Source organism: Myotis brandtii, unplaced genomic scaffold (genome assembly GCF_000412655.1).
Source record: "Myotis brandtii unplaced genomic scaffold, ASM41265v1 scaffold163, whole genome shotgun sequence".
Taxonomy (NCBI): domain Eukaryota; kingdom Metazoa; phylum Chordata; class Mammalia; order Chiroptera; family Vespertilionidae; genus Myotis; species Myotis brandtii.
In genome coordinates, this window is record NW_005355962.1 from 871,405 (window position 1) to 894,467 (window position 23,063).

At 39.7% G+C, this 23,063-nt stretch overlaps 1 protein-coding gene across 7 annotated transcripts in view; it reads right to left on the reverse strand.

Annotated features, from left to right (window-relative positions):
• NFKB1 (nuclear factor of kappa light polypeptide gene enhancer in B-cells 1) overlaps positions 1–23,063 on the reverse strand; it is a 108,238-nt gene that overhangs the window by 60,378 nt on the left and 24,797 nt on the right. The window contains exon 2 of one of the 7 annotated variants that reach the window (XM_014536464.1): positions 14,687–14,703. The exons of the other annotated variants lie outside the window; for them this stretch is intronic. The gene's annotated coding sequence lies outside the window, so the exon portion shown is untranslated. The remainder of the gene's footprint in view (positions 1–14,686; positions 14,704–23,063) is intronic. 7 annotated transcript variants of the gene reach the window in all.

Here is a 23,063-nt window from a genome sequence, read left to right on the forward strand (position 1 = left end):
CTGCTTAGTTTTCCTCATGAAGTGACGATAATGATGACGATAATTAAAGAAGAGGCAGAGGAAAAAGGCAATGTGGTTAATTCCAAGAGCTCAGAGGCCAAGCTGCTGGGCTCAAATCCCTCTGCTGCCAATTATTAGCTGGTCAACAGGGAAAGATGGTTAACATCTCTGGATATCAGCTTCTCCACCTCTATATGAAAGTAACAACACACTTGGTTTCACAGGATTGTTTTGAAGGATTAAATGAGCTGATACAGTGCTTGGAACCTAATGGGATTAGCAATCTCAAATATCAACTCTCCTATCCTCACTGATAACCAAAATGTGTTCACTTATTCAATAATTACTTATTAAGCCCCTGTATGTTTCATGCCCTGCAGTAACTCAGGGAATGAAGGGATATAGAGTGAGTGCAAAACAGACACAGCCCCTGTTTTTGTGGGAATTAAAGAACAGGACCAATAATAATCAGAGACTCTCACAAATAAATGCAAACACATAACTGTGAAGCACGGACAAAGGACATATTGTAGGGATCTGACTGGGTCAGGAAGTCTGAGAAAACTTCCTGAAGGAGCAATGAGGGCTGAGCTCTGGAAGAAGAATAGGAGTGGAACAAGGGAAGAGGTGAACAGGAGCCCAGGGGTTTGGGAACAGCATTCCTGACAGGAGGAACAGCATGTGCAAAGGCTCTGTGGTTAGTCTGCTTATTAGTCATACTCGCCACCACTTCTCAGTTTCCTTCAAGTGGTTCTTACCACCTGGGGGTGTCCCTTCCTTCTCTTTTCTACCTAGAACCACCTATTTCTCAAGGGTAAGACCTAATTCTCAGTCTTCCATGACACGCTCCTCACCACTTTAGTCCACAAAACCCCACTTCTGTCCCTTTCTTTGGGACTATCATTAGAGCAGGACAGGAAAACTACAGGCAACTTACTGCGATGAGAAGATGATAAAACCAGGTGGCAACTATAGGGTTCTCATCTTACCTCCCTTGCTTGTTAAATTCCCAGAGTACACACATCTGTATGTCCTGACTTACTGTTTTTATGGAAGGAAAGGAAACATGTTAACTCAGCCAGTTTTCACATCAGCCCTGTGGACGTCCATTGTGGTACCCCACTCCACAGCCGAGGAAACTGAGGCACATTAAGACCAAGTGAACTGCCATCTTTCCTATAACTGGAGTGAGTGGGTAGCCCTTTAAACTTGGGTGTGTCCACCTCCAAAGCCCACTCACATTTTGTATTATACTGGGTACCACTTGGCTTGATCACTTTTACTTCCCTATGTCCAGTCTGCCTGATGTTTTGTAGCTCTCCTTTGCCTTAGCACAGTGTTGGTACATGACAGCTATTCCTGAAAAACCTGTTCTCTGGGTTGTGTTGGTGTGTGTTGTGAGAAAGAGGTCTCGGAGATTGTTGGGAGGTGGCAGAAGAACACTCTTTCAAGGAACCCTCCTTCATAAAAACATCATGTCACAGACATTATTAAACTATGCATGGATTCTTCTCTGTTAGGCTGCAAGTTAGAATATAATAGGAAGAAGGAGAGGGTGGGGAAGAGGAGAGTGAGAGGGGGGATGAAGAGGGAGAAGAAGAAAGGAAAATAGAAGAAAGGAAAGAACGTTGTCGTAAAATATTTTCTTTCAGGGATTAAAAAAAAACAGTCAGATTTTATTGTTTCTCATGTGTTGAGCACCCAGGAAGTACAGAATAACTTTTATTAAACAAGAGAGTACAGAACCATGTCTAACAGTTTCTGGTGCAGAGCAAGAAGATGCTCAGTGAAGTTAATTCTTTTTTTTTAAAAATATATTGTATTGATTTTTTACAGAGAGGAAGGGAGAGGGATAGAGAATTAGAAACATCGATGAGAGAGAAACATTGATCAGCTGCCTCCTGCACACCTCCTACTGGGGATGTGCCTGCAACCAAGGTACATGCCCTTGACCAGAAGCGAACCTGGGGCATTTCAGTCCGCAGGCCAACGCTCTATCCACAGAGCCAAACCGGTTAGGGCTCTTTTTTTTTTTTTTTTTTTAAGGCAGGGGATTTCAGGTTGAGCCAATCTGGGGTCAAATCCCAGTTCTTTCTTTTTCCAGCTCAGTGGCCTAACTGAACCTCACGCCCAACATCTACAACACGGGCCAACAACGTGGCCCGAGAGGACTGCACAGTGCCTGCCCAAAGCAGGTCCCAAGGAAGCACCAGTTTCTTTCGTTCTCTTTTATTTATGAGTAGCCTGCTTCACCCCTGGGCCTCTCAATGACCCTGCGAGGTAGACAGTGTTGGCATGATCATCCCCATTTCGCAGATAGGAAAACAGAAGTTCAGACCGATGAACAAGTGACATGCCACAAGGTCAGACAGCCATGACACAGAGGACCTTGGGATTCCTCCCGAGTCTGCTGAATGGAAGGGTGGCGTTCTCAGCCAGGTGGCATGACAGGAAATACCCTCTGCGACCCACTCACTGCTGACAAAAGTGCTCCTGGATCTCTGTTGATTCGTTCCCATTCTTTCGCCTTGTTTAATGCCCTTACTTTTTTGAACAGCACACACAGTGCAGTTGTTAGGCTGGGATTAGAAGGGCAAACTGTGCCATTAAATGCAACAACATGGGCTAAGAGGGTCTCATCAACTAGGCAACGAAGACAAATAAAATCTCTGTGTACATATAACTGCTTTGACAGTTTTGAGTTTTCTGTCATACTTTGACCTGGAATTACTTTTTTTGTTGCTCTATTTTAATTTTCAGTTTCATTACATAAAATATAGCTTTTTATAAATTACGCTTCTTTCAGAAATTCGAGGACCACTGTTGCTACCTCCAAAAATTGCTGGGGACTTGGACCTCAACAGGTGCCATTACTTCATTAATAAACTACAAGTAAATCCTTTCCCTTTGCATGGCCCAATTATCCATGGTTGCTAAAGAATATAGGAATGAGTAGATAATTTGTAACTTATGGAGGAGTCGTGCTACACATGTTTATTTATAAGCCACTTGTTCGGGACACTTGGGTTTATGCTTAACAGAAAATAAAGTTTAAAATAGTGGTACTCTGGTACCATTTCTTTCCCCCCATTCCTACAGTATGCGTATTCTCTCTCTCTCTCTCTCTCTCTCTCTCTCTCTCTCTCTCTTTTTTGAACAAAGCATAAAATAGATATGTAGTCAGACCTCCAAAAGACATCACAAATTGAGTATTTGCTCCTAACTACGTTTCCTGTGCGCACCCCTGCCCACTGCCTTGAGTGATCCCATTCAAGTCAGGTCATGCCAGTCTCCTTACTCTGCTCAATGTCCTCCGATTGAATGATTAGTACAAGGGGACTCATTATATTAGTCTGTGTAGATATGACTAACATCTTCCATAAGAAGTTAAAGAAAAACAACCCCGCCCTAGCCGGTTTGGCTCAGTGGACAGAGTGTTGGCCTGTGGACTGAAGGGTCCTGGGTTTGATTCCAGTCAAAGGCACATGCCTGGGTTTGTGGGCTTGATCCCCAGTAGAAGGAGGCGTGCAGGAGGCAGCTGAGCTATGATTCTCTCTCATCATTGATGTTTCTATCTCTTTCTCCCTCTCCCTTCTTCTCTGAAATCAATAAAAATATATTTAAAAAAGAAAAGAAAAGAAAAACAACCCCAAACCCTCCAATGCTTTTCCATCTTAAAAGCCAAAGTCTTGACCACAGCATACAAGGCCCTGGGCGCTCTGGCCCACCTTTCCTCTTCGATTTTGTTTCTTGCTAATCCTATGCAGCCACACCAGCCTCCTTGCTGTTCTGGATCTTGCCAGCTCAGCTCCCACCTGAGGGCTTCTGCGTTTGCCACGTCCTCTGCCTAGCAGCCTCTTTCCCTGGATGTCTGCATGTTCTCTAACCTTCTTGGGGCTTGGCAGGAATGCCATTCTCTCAGGGAGGCTTGGACTGCTCACCCACTCCGTCTAAACGTTCACCCCTCCCACACTCGATCCCTGCTTCTTTCCCCTGCTTTATTTTTCTCCCTGTGTTCATTACTGTTTCATGCTCCACATTTCACTAATGTTGATTGTTCCCTATCTTCCCCAGGAGAAGAGAGGCTCTAGAGAGTGGGGACACTGATTTCTCCTCTGTTATATTCCCAGCGCTTGCAATATTTGCCATATTGTGGGCATTCAATAATTAATTCTTTAGTGAAGGCGTGATTAAATAACTAAGTCACGATTTAAATGTTATCTGTGGAAGGCAATTTTTCAAAATATAAAGAGTTGTGTTAGGTGGGGGGTAGAAATAAGGTAACTACATTCATTCTTTTGTTATTTTGTCTTTTTTTTTTAAAAAGGCTAGATCCTAGTGTAGACTCTCAGTAGGCTACTTAAATTAGGATGTGATTATTATATACCTGAGCAGAACATTAGCCTAAGTTGGCAGAAGGTGTCTGGGTGGGGGCTCTGAGGGGTAGGCATGGCGGCAGCTGTGAGAAAGTGAAGGGAAGGTGACTCTTGAATCATCACCCTTGGAAAACTAAGGTAGCAACTCTTCTCTCAAACTCCAAGGACCCCCCCCGCCCCATCTTTCCCTCTTCCCACCCTGCTGCTGTTGCCCAAAAGGCATTCGCCCACTGCACTGAAGTCTTAGTGCCTCACTCAAACATTTTCTCCATTCCTTGCCTTATTATCGCCCTCAGGGACTTAGAATTTACATTTCTGATTCACCCCAATTGCACAGTTCCTAAAACCAGAGGCACTTTCTCTGATGTTCACTCTGGTGACTGACTGGAATACAAAAAAAATCAGAAGCAGCGCAGGGCTACACTTCCAAGATTGCAAACTGCTGAGCTCCCTTGCAATAAAGAGCACAGCCTCTGCCGTCAGACAGACCTGCCCTGAATCCTGGCTCCTCCCACTGCTAGCTGTGCCCTCCTGGGCACATCGCCTTTCTGACTTGTTTCCCACCTGTAAACTGTGAATACAACTGCATAATCTTCAAATTTTCACGAGGATTAAAAGAGATAATTTCAAGTGTCTAGTACAGTTCTTGATACATAGCAGGTTCAAAATGAATGACTATGCTTCTTGTCTCTTCATGCCTTAAGCACATATTTGTAGTTAAGATTCTTTCCGACTTCAATGAGAAGACGGAAACCATTGCATGCGAGTCTCTTCAATTGCTCTTCTGCTTACTGTTACCCAGGCTCAAAATGTCCCTATTTTATCAGATATCCTTTCCTCATTCAGAGAAATGGAGAGTTGTTCCCTTTTCCAGAGCTAACCACTCTGGCCTGGCCCTTAATGCCATACTTATTCCAGACCTCCTTGAATTACCCTCCTCTTGTCCAGAAATCCTTCTCTTTAGCCCACAAAACACGTACACTCTTCTCCCTTACTCTAAACCAGTGGTTCTCAACCTTCTGGCCCTTTAAATACAGTTCCTCATGTTGTGACCCAACCATAACATTATTTTCGTTGCTACTTCATAACTGTGATGTTGCTACTGTTATGAATTGTAATGTAAATATCTGATATGCAGGATGGTCTTAGGCGACCCCTGTGAAAGGGTCGTTCGACCGCCAAAGGGGTCGCGACCCACAGGTTGAGAACTGCTGCTCTAAACAATCCCTTTCCTGATAATGATGATGGCAACTGTAATGGTTAGTATTTATTGAAACCTATGGGCCAGGCACTACACCAAGACCTACAGAACCATTCTTTCATTCAATTTTCTGTATAATCTAATGAGAAAGGTTCTTAAAAGGTACTTACACCTGCTCGAGTTCCATTCTTTTTGTCCTTACCAAGAATGCATGAAGAGCTTTAATCACCGATGCTGAAACTCCTACTTAATCCACATCCCTTCGCAAATTAACTAATTCCCTTAATCCTCAAATGAAAAAATGCTCAAAGGTGATGTTGACTCCATGTTTCCAAACCTACTAGACATTTCTTATTCTTCATCTTAATCTCTCTGGAGCCTGGGACGTGTCCCCATTTCCTCCTCACAACTCTCCCCTGACACTTCACTGGACACTTCCAAAGAGGCACTCCTCTTCCTCAAAGAGTTCTGTCAGACATCCGTTTGGTTCATTTCTGATCTTCACCATGATCACTCTCTTGACACTCTTATTTAGTCTCCAAGATTTAATGATCTACTCCATTCAGATGCTCCTTAATTTAAACCTCATGCACTCATTTCCTTTTAAGCATCTGTAACATATCCAGCTGCTTGCAGGGATCTTCCTGTCCATAACATCTTTACAATTCACTTTGTCCAAGACTGAACAAATGGCCTTCCTTCTGAAACTACTCCAACCCCTATTTAATGGAGCACCATCTTCTAAGCAATTGCACCAAAATCCTCCTCTCATCTTGGAGTCCTCTGCTGTCTTCTATGTGTAATCAGTTGCCAAATGTCAGCCAGGTGGCACCCTTACCCCCCCGACCTTTGATACATGTCCCTTTCCTCTATTCTCATTGCCTTAGTTTATCTATCTCAGCCCAAACTCTGAGTTTAACTCATGAAGAATCCCTGCAATTCCCTAAACTGGTCATGTGACAGGGTTCGCCTCACTAATATAACTATGAGGGATTACCCGAGGAGTTTCTGAAAAATCCTAGGAAAAGGTGAGTACATGAAGCCAACTAACTTGTGAATTCTACTAACTCCTGGGCTTGAAATCACAGTTAGAAACATCTAACCCTGGCACTATTTTTATTTATGAGTATTATTATTATTTTTTGAAGCAACTGTACTCCCTTGGGTTTTTTCAGTCAGAAAAGTAGCTTTTGTTTACAGGCAGACTGGTACAGAGATGCTAAAACATGTTTAATTTTTATAAATTCAACTCACAAGTAAAATTTAACTCTGACATATAGTTTGCCACTGTGCTGGGGCTTGGCCAAGGTGATAAGGTAGGTGGAAAACAACCATCAAAATTGGTTCCAGAGATCCAAGATTTAGACTCACCTCTTCCCAGAAACAAACTAGAATTACAACGAAATTATAGAGCAATCAACCTGAATAACCAATTGAAGACTAGGTGAAGAGAGGTTTTATAACCGAGGATTTACAGAAGAAGCCACAAGGAGACTGGTAGGAAGGGCAGAGAGACATGAAAAGGGCTGGTTCCACTCCCATGGCAGGGGCTGAAATTCTGGAAGGATATCTCAGCCATAAAGGTTCCCTTTGAGAAGCCTGAGGTCTTAATCCCAAGCCAGGCTTCCTACCCCAGAGCTCCAGAGCCAGGGAGGGGCACCCACATGTCTGGCTGTCAAAATCAGCAGGGATTCTGTCCTCCAGGGAGAGACAGGAATCTACTAGAGACACAGGCACCCTCATAAAGGGCCCATACACAAAATCTCATTCACAGTTTGTGGGCTCTGGTGGAGGGAGGGCGGAGCGGACTAGAGTGCATGAGGAGTCACTAGAGTTTGTGGCTCTGGGGAGAGAGCATCAGCCCAGGGGAAAGCAATAGCTTCACCCTCTGGCCTCTCTGTAGACCCACCCTGCAGAGCTTGCATTCTCCTGAGGAGTCAGCTGCCTGAACCTGGGCTTAGAATTCTGGGCAGACTCAGGGGGTATCAGTGACTGATTGTGTGGCTTTGGGATGGAGGCCATTCCCCCCTTTCCAATGTACCTGACTGGAGCCTCCCCCTCACAAGCGATTGGCTACCCCTACTCTCTGGGACCCCAGTGGCCCCACCCTCCCGACTCCTGGTGGCTTCACAGTGCCAAGGTCTGGGAAGAATCCAGGACAGACTGAGTTGTGTGGCTCTTGGATGGGGCCCACTGTCCACCTCCCTCCCCTTTCTCTAAGCCCCACCAATACCTCCTCTTCACGGGAGCTTCACTAACCCCATCCTCATGACTCTCAGCAGCCCCACCCCGTTGAGATCAGGCTCCTGGCAGAATCTGAAACAGACTGAGTTGTGTGGCGCTCCAACGGAGGCTATTTTCCCTCACACAGCTGAGCAGTGCAAAGCCCTCCCTTCACACGGCCAAATCTTGGTCTGTTTGGGCCCGATAAATTCTGCTGGCCTCACCCTGATGACTCCCTGAGGTCATGCCCTATCACAAAGGTGTATGAACACCCAGTTGGTGATGGCTAGACTTGGTATACCTGGTATGCTGGGATATTTGCTGAGTGGCCTCAGACCCAGCACTGGCACTAAGTTTGAACCTGTATCAATCTGGTGAACACCACTCACCCCTACCTGGTGATTCACTCAGAACCTACCTCATGCAACTTGAATACCGCCAGAGGCTATTTCTGTGACTGAGCCTAACAGGCAGCCAACAGGCAAAGGCAGATCTCGGGGTTCCTTGGGATTTTGCTGACCTGCTTCCGGGCCTGTGCTGGTAAAAGCTGGCCGTGTGCACAGATGGGTCATTCCCACGCACATCTAGGCCCAGCAGAGGAAGCCACAAACTGTGGACCGCTTTGTTGCTCTAAACAGGTTTCCCAGGGCCAGAACAGGCAGCACCTGACACTGGCCTGCACCAGAGTCCCTCTCAAGAGACTCCAGAACCAACACATCCAGTGGCCAGCTTCAGACAGCATCAGAGCAGGATTCAATTAGTGTCACAGCTGTGTATCTAAAGGAAGATCTTGGCAGGCACCAGACCCTACTAAGGCGAATTCCACTTTATGTGGTCAGCATATGCACAGCAGCTCAAACACTGAGGTATGGGTTGTTCCTCACAGTCAGCCAGTCTGCAGGTCGACCCAGGCACAAACAGGCCAATATAAATCAAGACTCAAGTACAACAGCAGTGCCCACATCACCCATATAAGGGATATTCCTGGAGCACCCAGCTCAGGTGATCAAGAAGACTACACTACTGGGTCCCACAGGACACCTAGTATATAAGGCCACTCTACCAAGACTGGAAGTCATAGCAGATTTACCTAATACGTAGACACAAAGAAGCAGTCAAAGAAGGGAGACAAATGAGAGAATAGGAGAAATCTAAAAAAGAAAAAGAAAAAAAGAGCCAAATGAAATAGAGGCAAAAAATCTACCAGATATAGAGTTCAAAAAAATTATTATAAGGACACTCAAGGAACTTACTGAGAACTTCAACAAAGAGAAAGCAAGCATAAAAAGGGCATAGAAACCATAAAAAATGAAGTCAGAAATGAAGAATACAATATCTGAAATGAAGAATATACTGAAATAAATAAATAGTGGGTTGGATAAAGTAGAGGGCCAAATCTGCAATTTGAAAGACAAGGTAGCAGGAAAACTTAATCAGAGCAGCAAAATGAAAAAAGAATTTAAAAACATGAGGATAGTTTAAGGGACCTTTGGGACAACATGAAGTATAACAACATCCACATCATGGAGTACCAGAAGGGACTGAGAACCTGTTTGAAGAAATGACTAAAAACCTCCTTAACCTGGTGATGGGAAAAGATACACAAGTCCAGGAAGTGCAAGAGTTCCAAAAAAGATGAACCCAAAGAGGCCCACACCAAGACACATTATAATTAAAATGGCAAAGGTTTAAGACAAAGAGAGAACCTTAAAAGCAGCAAGAAAAAGTCAGTTATCTACAAAGGAGCTCCCATAAGACTGTCAGCTTATTTCTCAATAGAAACATTTCAGGTTGGAAGAGATTGGCATGAAATATTCAAAGTCATGAAAAGAAAGGACCTACTACCATGACTACTTTACCCAGCAAGGCTACCATTTAAAATTGAAGGAGAAATAAAGAGCTTCCCAGACAAGAAAAAGTAAAGAAGTCTGTTACCACCAAACTAGCATTACAAGAAATGTTAAAGGGCCTGCCTTGAGGAGGAGGAGGAGGAGAAGGAGGAGGAGGAGAGCAGAGGAACACAGTTAAAAGAATAAAATGGCAACAATTACAAACCTATCAATAATCACTTTAAATGTAAATGGCTTAAATAGTACAGTCAAAAGACACAGGATAGCTGAATGGATAAGAAAGCAAGATCCACGTATATTCTGTCTAAAAGAGACTCACCACAGAACAAAAGATACACACAGACAAAGAGTAAATGGATAGGAAAAGATATTTTATACAAATGGAAATGAAAAAAACAACAATGGTAGAATACTTACATCTGACAAAATAGACTTTAAAACCAAAGCTATAGTAAGAGACAAAGAAGGAAAGTACATAATAATAAAGGGTTTAATCAAACAATAGAATATAACCCTTGTAAACATTTATGAACCCAACATAAGAGCACCTAAGCAAATCTTGATGGACATAAAGAGAGAGATTGATAGTAATGCAGTCATAGTAGGGGATTACAGAAAATAAACAAAGCAGTGGTGCCCTTAAATGACACATGAAATCAGATGGATTTTAATTGGTATCTTCTGAGCATTTCACTCTAAAGCACAGAATATACATACTTTTCAAGTGCACATGGAACATTTTCTAGGATAGACCACATGTTAGGACACAAAACAAGTCTCAATACATTTAAGAATACTGAACTCATATCAAGCATTTTCTCTGATCATAATGCTATGAAACTAGGAATCAATCACAAGAAAAAAACCCTGAAAAACACACAAATACATAGGTTAAAGTAACATGTTACTAAACAAATACATAGGCTAAAGTAAGATGTTACTAAATCATGAGATCAAGGAAGAAATCAAAAGATATCTTGAAACAAATGAAAATGAGAACATAACAACCCAAATTCTATGGGACACAGCAAAAACAGTCCTAAGAGGGAAATTCATAGCATTACAGGTCTATTCAAGAAACAAGAAAAATTTCAAATAAACAATCTAACTTTACACTTGAAGGAACAGAATAAGGAACAACAAACAAAACCCAAAGTGAGTAGAAGGAAGAAAATAATAAAGATGAGAGCAGAAATAAATGAAATAGAGTCTTAAAAAAATACAAAAGATCAATGAAACCAAGATTCTTTGAAAAGATAAACAAGATTGACAAGCCTTAATCAGACTCATCAAGAAAAATAAAGAGGACCCAAATAAATAAAATAAGAAATGAAAGAGCTGAAGTAATAACTGACTGCACAGAAATACAAAGGATTGTAAGAAATATTACAAACAACTATGTGCCAGCAAATTGGAAAATCTGGGAGAAATCAATAAATTCCTAGAAACATACAATCTTTCAAAATTGAATCAGGAAGAATCAGAGATTCTGAATAGACAGATTACAACTACTGAAATTGAAGTAGTAATAAAAAATTACTAACAAACACAAGTCCTGGACTGGATGGCTTCACAGCTGAATTTTACCAAATATTCAAAGAACTAACACTTATTGTTCTTAAACTATTTCAAAAAAATTCAAGAGGAAAAAAGACTCCCAAGCTCATTTAATGAGGCCAGAATTATCTAATTCCAAAAACTGAAAAAGACACTACAAAGTAAGAAAATTATAGGCCAATATCCCTGATGAACATAAATGCAAAAATCCTCAACAAAATATTGGCAAACAGATCCTGCAATACATGAAAAAGATCATATACCATGATCAAGTGAGATTTATTTCAGGGATGCAAAGTTGGTACAATATCTGCAAATCAATAAATGTGATACATCACATAAACAAAATGAAGGATAAAAAACCACATGATCATATCAATAGATGCAGAAGAAGCATTTGATAAAATTCAGAAGCAATATGATAAAAACTCTCAGCAAAGTGGGAACATACCTCAATGTAATAAAGGCCATATATTATGTCAAACCAGCCAACCTTATATTCAATGGGCAAAAACGAAAAGGATTTCCCTTAAGATAAGGAACAAAACAGGGATGTCCACTTTCATCACTTGCATTCAACATAGTACTGGAAGACCTAGTCACAGCAATCAGACAAGAAGGAATAAAAAGTATCCAAATTGGAAAGAAACAAGTAAAGCTGTATTTATTTGCAGATGACATGATACTGTATATTGATAAAGATTCCACCAAAAACCTACTGGAACTGATAAATGAATTCAGTAATGTAGCAGAATACAAATAGATATATTCAGAAACCAGTTGCAATTTTTATACACCAATAATGAACTATCAGAAAGGGAATCTGAGAAAACAATCCCATTTACAATTGCATAAAAAATTACTAGGAATAAATTTAACCAAGGATGCAAAAGACCTGTACTTGGAAAAGTATAAGACACTGAAGAAGGAAAGTGAAGATGATACAAATAAGTGGAAGAATATACTGTGTGCATGGATAGGAAGAATTAACATAATTAAAATGTCCATACTACCCAAAGCCATCTATAGATTCAATGCAATTCCTATTCAAATACCAATGGCATATTTCACAGATCTGAAACAAATACTCCACAAATTTATATGGAACCCTCAAACCCCGGATAGTCTCAGCAATCTTGAAAAAGAAGAACAAAGTTGGAGGGATCACAATACCAGATATCAAGCTATACTACAAAGCCACTGTAGTCAAAACAGCCTGGTAGTGGCACAAGAACAGGCATATAGATCAATGGAACAGAATAGAGAACTCAGAAATCAACCGTAGCCATTATGCTCAATTAGTATTTGACAAAGGAGTCTAGAACACACAATGGGTAAAGATAGTCTATTTAATAAGTGGTGTTGGAAAAAGTGGACAAATACCTGCAAAACAATGAAACTAGACCATCTCTTATACCATACAAAAGATTAAACTCAACATGAATTAAAGACTTAAATGTTAGATTTGAAAGCATAAAAACCCTAGAAGAAAACATAGGCAGTAAAATCTCAGACATTTCTCATAGCAGTATTTTTTCTGATATTGCCTCAGGCAAGAGGGGAAAAAAAGAAAAATAAACAAATGGGACTACATCAAAAAAGTTTTTACACAGCAAAGGAACCATCAACCAAATGAAAAGACAACCCACTGAATGGGAGAACATATTAGCCAATGATACATCTGATAAGGGATAAATTACAAAAATTTGTAAAAACTTATAAAACTCAACACCAAAAAAAGAAACAATCCAATTAAAAAATGGGAAAGGATCTGAATAGATAGTTCTCCAAAGAGGACATACAGGTATCCAATAGACATGAAAAAATGCTCAACATCACTAATCATCAGAGAGTTGCAAATTAAAATCACAATGACATATCACCTCACACCTGTCAGATTGGCTATCATCACCAAATCAACAAACAACAAGTATTGGCAAGGATATGAAGACAAGGGAACCCTTGTGCACTGCTGATAAGAATACAGATTGGTGTAGCCACTGTGGAAAGCAGTATGATCTTACCTTAAACATAAAAATAAAAATGGAACTGCCTTATCACCTAGCAATTCCACTTCTGGGAATACATCCCAAGAAACCTAAAACACTAATTCAAAAGAATATATGCATCCCTATGTTCACTGCAACATTATTCACAATAGTCAAGATTTGGAAGCAGCCCTAGTGCCCATCAGTTGATGAATGGATAAAAAAGCAGCGGTAGTACATTTACACAACGGAATATTACTTGGCCATAAAAAGAAGGAAATCTTACCTTTGTGACAGCATGGATGGACCTGGCAAGTATATTGCTAAGTGAAATAAGCCAGTCAGAGAAAGAGGAGTACCATATGACTTCACCGATATGTTGACTCTAATGAATAAAATAAACTAACAAACAAAATAGAAACAGTCTCATAGATACAGAGAACAGACTGACAGCCGTCAGAGGGGAGGGGAATTGGTGGGCTAGGTGAAAAAGGTGACGGAATTAAGCAAAGAAAAAAGAACACTCACAGACACAAACAATAGTATGGTGATTATGAGAGGGAAAGGGGGGTGAGGGGAGGTAGCAGAGGGAAAACGGGGAGTGAATGGTGATGCAGATGTTGTAGTATAGAATTGTACACTGGAAACCTATATAATTTATTAACCAATGTCAGCCCAATAAATTCAATAAAAAAAAAAAAAGCTGGTTCCAGGTAAAACAGAAATGAGACTGGGAGAAGCAGAGGAGCTGCCTTTGCCTCAGGTGCTGTGTAATCTGGACAGCTGATCTCATTTATCATCCCACCTGGACTTTGCCCGGGCAGCTGCGCAGAAAGGCTTTTCCCAGCAGCACCCCAAGACATACTTCTCCCTCCCACTGGAAAACAGTCCTAACTTCAAGTATCAATTTTCACCTCTAAGTCACTGAAAAATATCCCAGGTGTGCAAATTTGGGAAGGTTTACCCTAGCCAAAGTTGTCATTTATTTCCAAGTATGATTCTAGGTTTGGAGAAAACAACACAATCCATAGCATTTGAAAGAATTGTACTGAATATAAATGCCTCAAAATTCTTAAATCCGTAGAAGAATGTTCTCCTGAAATTTGCAAATTTTCAAATAAGAACATCTGGGTTAATTTTTAGTGCTCCAGTAAATGGTGAGAGTTCTAGTCAGCTTCCAGTTACTGCTATGATGTGTTAGTCACCTAACCTGTTTGGGCCTCTCAATTCTTCATTTGCAGAATCACTAGACAGCGTTTAATGAGTCTTCCAGCTCTAAAATTCTATGACTCCTAGTCATCAGCATAGGACATATAGGACCACACCCAAAGATCACACTTTAAAACTGAAAACAAACAAACAAAAGTATATAATCACAGAATTTCTGAGTTGGAAGAAACCTAATAGGTAAACTTAATTTTTAAATTGTAAACATTTTACATTTCACCACAATTACATACTGAGAAAACATACAATCAACACTCAAATTACCTGTTGTAATGGGGCCTCTGATAGCATGAAAAATCAAAATTTAGAGACAAAGAAAAACCTTTATGTTAGGCAAAGATTTAAACTTTTATCATTAAAACTAATATTAAGTACCCAAAGTGTTTATTCTCAGAAAATCCAAGGGGGGCCTTCCCTGGGCTGTTAAGCCCTGATAATAAAGAATTGTCTTTTCTGGGGATATGTCAGAAATGCTTCCATTACACAAGTGTGTGTGTGTGTGTGTGGGGGGGGGGTGGGGGGAAGGAGGAGAGCAAAACAAAGACAGAATGAGAAATTTTAATCTACAACGTTTTAAAAAAATCCTTACAAACTACATAAAAATAATTAGAAGAATCAGACCACATGTAAGGTATGATTGAAGTTTGTCCAAAATAAAAAATATTAGGTTTCTGATTTATGTGTTCTTTCAAACATAAATTCTTAATATGGTTTTTAACATTCTTTTAAATAGTTTAAAAATCTCTCAACATATTATTTTTGACCCAAACTTAATTTGAGATTAAAGATATCTTTTGCCTCTGTGATACTTAAATTTACTTGAGATTAAATGTCACTGATTTATTAGAAAGATAGTCCATGTTCATGAATTATAAGGGTTAACATTTTTGAAATATTATGTAAAGCAATCCATAGATTCAACGCAATCCCCATAAAAATCTCAATGGCATTTGCCACAGAAATAGAACCAAAAAAATCATCAAATCTGTATGGAACCACAAAAGACCCCAAATAGCCAAAGCAATCCTGTGAAAAAGAACAAAGCCAAGGTATCACACTCCCTGATTTCAAATTCTATTGCAAAGCTACAATAATCAAAACAGTATGGTATTGACAGATCACCAGACACACAGACTGATGGAACAGAACTGAGAGCCCAGAAATAACTCCACATAAATTGGCAAACTAATTTTCAATAAAGGAGCCAAACACATACAATGGAGAAAGGAAAGTCTCTTCAATAAATGTTGGAAAAACAACATGCAAAAAAATGAAATGAGAATACTATCTAACACCAGACACAAAAATTATCTCAAAATGGATTAAAGAACTGAATATAAGACCTGAAACAATAACATACATAGAAGAAAACATAGGCAATAAACTGAATAAACCTTGGTCTCGGAGGGATTTTTTTGTGAACTTGACTCTAAAGGAGAGGGAAGTAAAAGCAAAAAGAAATGAATGGGACTACATCAAACTAAAAATCTGCTGCACAGCAAAAGAAACCATCAACAAAGAGGCAAACAAGTGAATGGGAGGAGATATTAGCAACTGATACCTCTGGATAAGGGGCTAATATCCAAAATATATAAAGAACTCATACAACTCAACAACAAAACAAACAAACAATCTGATTGGGAAAAAATGGGCAGAGGACCTAAAGAGATACCTTTCTAAGGAAAAAATACAGATAATCAACAGAAGCATAAAAAGATGCTCAAATTTACTAGCTATAAGGGAAATGCAAATTAAAACCACAATGAAATACCACCTCACACTAGCGAGAACAGTTATTATCAATTAAAAAACAAAAACAGATGTTGTTGAGGATGTGTGGAAAAGGGTACCTTTTCACACTGCTGGGAATGTAAATTGGTGCAGCCACTATGGAAAACAGTATGGAATTTCTTCACAAAATTAAGAATAGAGCTACCATTATGACCCAGCAATCCCTTTTCTGGGTATCTACTTGAAAATTTTTAAAACAGTTATTTGTAAAGACATATGTACCTCTATTCAATTATTCAAAATATCCAAGAAATAGAAACAATTTCATTGTCCTTCATCAGATGACTGGATAAAAAAGAAACGGTACATATATACAATGGAATATTACCCAGCCATTAAAAAGATGAACTATTGGTATTTGCAACAACATGAATGGGTCTTGAGACTATCATGCTAAGTGAAATAGGTCAGATGGAAAAGGATAAAAACCTTATAATTTCACTCATATGTGGGGTATAAAACAAAAAGCAACAAGTGAACAAACAAAACAAGCATACAAACAAACACACTCATAGATACAGACAACAGAATGGTGGTTACCAAAGGGGAAAAGGGGGGGGAAGGATGAAGAAGGTAAAGGGGTTCAAATACATGGTGACAGAAGGAGACTGGACTTAGGTGGTCAATACACAAGAGAGTATACACATGTGTTATGATGTCATATACTTGAAATTTATAAAATGTTATTAACCAATGCTACTCCAATAAATTTAATAAAATATTTAAAAATGTAATAAATAAATCAGTATCACCAATTTCTGTCTTCTTAACAGCATACAATCATCCTCATGATATATTTTTCTTGCTTGGAAAACCTATTCTATCACTTGAAAGCCACTGGTTAGAGGTAATTAAATAATTTGGCCCTCAATGACTGGAAATATTTACAGACATCATTTTATGTAGCATTCAATTTGTACCACGGTAAATACAGCTGCCTATACAAGAATTTGGACCACTTTGGGAAGAAAACAATTAACTGTTCCTTTCTTCAAAAGGAAAGTACATAAGATAAAGAATTTCAACTATTCTTCTGTGATTTCCTGTGGAAAACCCCTACTAATTTAGGAGAATTATGAGTAGAACTGGGAAATTTTCTTTGTCTGATTTCTTGTTGCCATTTGTTGGTTAATTTACATCCCAGACACTGATAGGGCAAAAGAGAAAACTGACCTAAGTGTCAGACTGAGGTTAACCAACATATTGTACCTTCTACATATTATGATGTAAGCAAAAGGAGGGAGGGGGAAACACCAAAATTTCTTACATGCTCCAGGATAACATCAGCCAGTAATTTGGGAAAATGGCAGCACTTTTAACCTGCCCCCAAACCTTCAGTGTTGTTCAGCCTGTATAAGTAGACTAAAACACAGAGTATATGAAACAAATCATACACTGATGCCTGGATGAAGTGTTCTGCAAGCTGTTAATTTCTATTATTTTCAGGGACTTGCCAGAAAATGTTAACGGCCCTATACCCAAATCTTGATTTTCCCTTACCATGAAGTCACAATTCATTATGCAGAAAGTCTTTTTAAAGGCACAAACAGAAATAATTTACTGATTGTGAAGGATCTTAACACATTAGCTCCCCTGCCCTGTAGTCTTCCAGTTCACTTTTGAACCAGGATCGTGACAGTGAACTTCACCCTGAGGCTATACATTCTACCCTCAGGCAGCTGACAACTGATCCCTCTCTCTCTGGGGGCTTCCCCTCACGGCTCCTTATTTCAGCCTTTTGAGAAAGACAGGATATATCTTACCCTTCTTTCCCATGAAAGCCATTCAAATATTTGAAGACGACCAAATTCTGCAGGCTATAATTATTCTCAGGCTCAATGACTATCCCCGTTTTGGGGAAGGTTTAAGTTCTGCTCTGAACATTCTACAAGTGGAATGTTCTAGGTTTAGAGGGATTCAGGTTTCTTAACTAACAATCCAGAACACACTTTAAATCAAGGCTCTGACTGATCCATTTTGTGTTGGCTTCTATATTCTACAAAGGTGATGCCCTGATGTGGCCATTCAGCACGGGGTGGGAGTGCCAGCACCACTCGGTCTTATACATGCCCTTATATTGATGCAGCCTAATGTTTCATTACTTGCCTAGCAGTCACATTATATTGCTGGCTCATGTTGAGTTTATCATTAACTAAAACGTCTAGATCGCTTGGCATGCTATCCCTCCCACCCAGAACTGGGGTAATGTGTTTTCTGGATGCATTCATATCTTTTAAATATCACTGCTTAAGAATTTAGTCCTTTGCCCCAGCTTTTCAAAATTAGTTTGAACTCAAATTATTTGTTATCTATCACTTCATGTCACTGCAGATTTGATAAGGCCTCCATGGAAGGCACTGATAAAATATACTGAAGTGGCTGGGGAAGAAAGATCCCTGGGGCTGGAAAGATCCCCCCAGTTGACATCGACAGCATGATAAATACTGTTAACTCCTGAAGTACCAAACCATAGATCTCCAGCACCTCACCATTTCACCATTCCAGAAACCCGAAGTAGACAATGAGGTACGTTTGGTGTGACTTGTTCTTACTAAGGTGCCTGAGATGGATACCCAGCTCTCCAGTCTCTTGTTTGGAACTACACCTACCAAATGCCATGATCATTTTGTCACAGATAGAGGGGGCTGGGATTATCTAGCCAGGAGATGATCTCAAGTGAGAGTGCATTTCCCCCTGGCTCTCCCCAACACACACACACACATGCACACACACGCACACACGCACACACACACTGCAGATCATCTTCTGACAAGGCATTCCACCAGCAAATCCTGCGTCACACCTGCATTGGTGTCTGTCTGTTTCCTGGCTGTTTCATGTAACCCTGGGGGCAGAGGTGCTCATATTCAGGTGTGTGACCACAGAGCTCAGCACTGGCCTGGCGTGGGGTGTGCACTAGATAAATACCTGCTAGGTGAATGTGAGAAAGGAAGTAAGGCCAAGAAGGCTCTGAAATCTACAAGTGGAATGTTCTAGGTTTAGATGGATTCAGGTTTCTAAACTAACAATCCAGAACACAATTTCAATCAAGGCTCTGACTGATCTAATTTGTGTCTAGATATCTATTTTAAAAATTAATAAAACAACCTGACTTATAATGACTTCTAAAGGGTCGAATTAATTTCATGTAAATAAAAGATTATGAGGTTGATAAATAGAAATATTTAAAAAAAATAAGATCAATAAGGTTAGGAAATTCCTAAAGCTGAATGTAAACAAAAACTGACTAACTATATATCCCAATGGTACTGTAACTCTATACAAGGAAAAATACTTAATCCAAGATACTTCTGAACACATTACTCTGACTGAACACTCTCTCTTGAATATATTTAAAGATCAAACGAACTATAAATAAATTCTGACTGTATTTAGTAAGTTTGTATCTAGTGCTGATATTGGTATAGCAATTCTGAAGCTATTCTGTATGTATCAAAGAGTTGAGCAAAATGGATAAGTATACTGACATCATTGGCAACTAGGGTTTTCATTATTGGAGAAAGACGAAATAAATATAGAATGGGGGAAGGTATGGAAGAAGCCATTGTGTTGGACTGCAGTTAGAGGCATCTGAATGAATTCAAGGAGACATTTCTCTAACAAAAGGAGTCAGGGCTTGTTGGAGAGATAGATGATTCCATGACTGGGGCAGGGGAGGCCTGGGGTGAGCCTAGAGTATTATTTCAGAAATAAGGAAGTGTTCAAAATCAAGTGGGGACATGTCAAAAGGAAACAGGAGCTAGCACAATAGACTCCCACTGGCCAAGATGGGGACAATTTAAGAATTAAAATAAATGACAGGAATGGCTTATAATACAGTGAATAACAAAATAATCCATGAGTACATACTGTTACTTAAAAAGTTTTTAAAGGAATGTGAAGAAGATAAAACTCCTTTTTTGAACATAGGAATCCCAAGTAACAAAAAGTACAAGGAATGATATAAATAGAAATTCACAAATTATTAATCATCTATTACTAATAAAGTTGATTCAGGAAAGAATCATCTCTGGATCTTAAAACCTTTCGGTAAAAGATGCTGAGGATGGTTCCTTGTATTAGGGTGGCAGCAGTAAAGGTGGTGATGAGTGATTTGATTCTGGTTAATTTTTGAAGTCACAACCAATAGGATTCCTGATGGATTACTGTGGGGTATGAGAGCAAGAGAGGAGTTCAGGATAACTCCAATGATTTTGGCCTGAGCAACTGGAAGGATGGAGCTGCCATTTCCTGAGAAGGGAAAGATACTAGGAGGAGCAGATTGGTGGGGAAGATTTGGAAGTCAGATTTGGCCAAGCTAAGTCTATTGGACATCCAAATGATAACGTCTCTCAAGCAGCTAAGGCATGGAGCTTTGATTTCAGAGTGGAATCCAGGCTGGAGAAAAGAATTTGAAGTCATTTGCATAATATATATGCTACTTCAAGCCAGTAAGAGGGAGACAACAAAGAAAGAGAAATTGTTCTACGTCAATTTTTAGCTAAATACTTTTTCACTAGTTAAACAAGTTAACTTTCTATTTAAGTTCAAATTTGTATTTTTAATTGGTGAGCAACCATTGAGTGCCCAAAGAATGAAAAAGAATTTAGTTCAATTCAGCAGGAGAATATATCATGAAATATAAGGCATGGTGCTTGCCCTCAAGAAATAAAATCCAGAGATGATGAGACAGGCATATTAAGTAACCGTGAGGCAATATGAAGAACAGTAATAGAGATATGCAGGAATAGAGATATCACAGGCCTATTAAAGAGGAACACTAAAAGGCCACCTAATTCAGCTAGGTTGAAATGATGGCCAATCAGGGCAGATCTTCCAAAGGAGTCCTTAGACTAAAAAATACGGCAGAAAACTACATAGGAAATAAATTATAAGACAAGGAGCTGAAATGATATTCCAAAGAACCAAAAATAAAGTCAGGATGAAACCTCCCCATAATTCAGAAGAAATGAAATACATATATTAAAAGAAAACTTCATAGCTATTCAAATATAACTTAATGACAAAATACATTAAAAAAATATGAAGACCCAGTGTAAATGAGAAATTGGGATCAAGTAGGATTATCAAGGTTGGCTTTTCCAGCTTGTCTTTGATAGTGAAAAGGAAAGTAAATGGCTACACCCCTGGATCTGGCAGTGGGTAAGCTGCACTGAGCTTGTCTTTGATAGTGAAAAGGAAAGTAAATGGATTCAGAGGCTGCAAATGATGGTATTTATAAAAGAAGTAATAAGAAGCTGCATATAAGCAACCAAATGCCATGCACTACTCACAAAGAATAAGGTAGCTACCGAAACCTGACACTCACAGAGCACTTACCACTGCTATCTCCAAACACTAATTCATTTTAATTTTCCCAACAACCCTGAGAGGTAGGTAGTGTTTTTATCCCCCTTTTAACAAGGCACAGAGAGGTTAACCAACATGTCCAAGGCTACACAGCTTATAAGGGGCAGAGCTGGATTTGAACCCAGGGTGGTGTGCTCTCAAGGATGTTATTAATCATTTTGCTTTATCACTTCCCTAGAGGTCTATATGCTGCTGAGGAATGTCCTAAAAAATTCATTAAAGTGAAAAACACAAGGGGCAGAGTATTTTATAAATGAACAGAGTATGTGTGCATAAATGCATATGCTTTAGAGTTTATGTTTTATATGTATTGGGATGTATAAATACACATGAGCTTATCCATAAACATACACATGTAGGCATGTATATGCATGAAGCATTTTTGGAAATCTACTCAAGAAATTCATAATAGTGCCTCTTTCTGGGGAGAAGAAGGGCAACTTACTTTTCACTTATACATGTCTTTGTATTACTTGAACGTTTATTAAATGGATCTGATACTTTTAAACACATAGGAACTAGTTCTTATTTTAAAAAACATAAAACAATGGGAATGTCACATAGACATTGTCCAAGTCTGGTGTAAAGAGGGAGTACACAGGGTTACACAACTTCAGTAATGAAGGGGGTTTAGGAGTCTTCTCTGTTCATTGGAAGAGGAATTAATTGATGTTTGTTACTATGAAATTTTTAATTTTACCAGTACTCATGTTTTTTGTTTGGGTATCTACCCACCCTTCATTCAGTCCACATGTTTGTAGTGCAGCTTACCCACTGCCAGATCCAGGGGTGTAGCCAGGAAATGGCTGTTACACAATCACTCTGTCGCACATTCCCTGTCCCCAGTGACACCTCCAGGGGTGGACCAGGAAAGAACGCAGACCAATGAGGACCTAGAAGCCTCCATCCTGGCACCTCTGAAGCCTTTGTATCTAGGAACACAGGGTCTCTGCTGCAGGACTTGGTTCTCTAACAAGCTGCTGGGCCACCTTCTGGAGCTGAAGATGGGAGCCTCCACCACAGAAGTCAGGGCTGAGAGGTAGAGAGAAGCTACATGGTCTAATCCAGTGAAGTCTGATGCTAGCTAGCTCTTCCTTTGGACTTTTCAGCTTTTTAAACAAATACATTTCAATTATTGCTTAGTTTTACTTCTTTTTTTCTCTTACTTGCCATGGAAAGATTCTAATGGATAGAGAAACTGAGGTAGAAAAAGCCCATTTAAACTCAGAAAAGTTTCCTAACATGTTTAAGGTTTAAGTTCTAGTGTTCTAACTCATTGGGACTAGGACAAAGGTAGGGGAGGAGAAGGAAAGGAAGGTTAGTGAGATGGGACGAACAAGTAGTTGAAGGAGCCTTGATGACTTCTTACTCTTACTGTTTTCGATTAACAACCTACATTATTATATCATGTCATCTGTCTCTTCTTTAGCCATATCTGATTAGCGCTTCTTCTGGGAAGATGGTTCCAGCATCTACTATT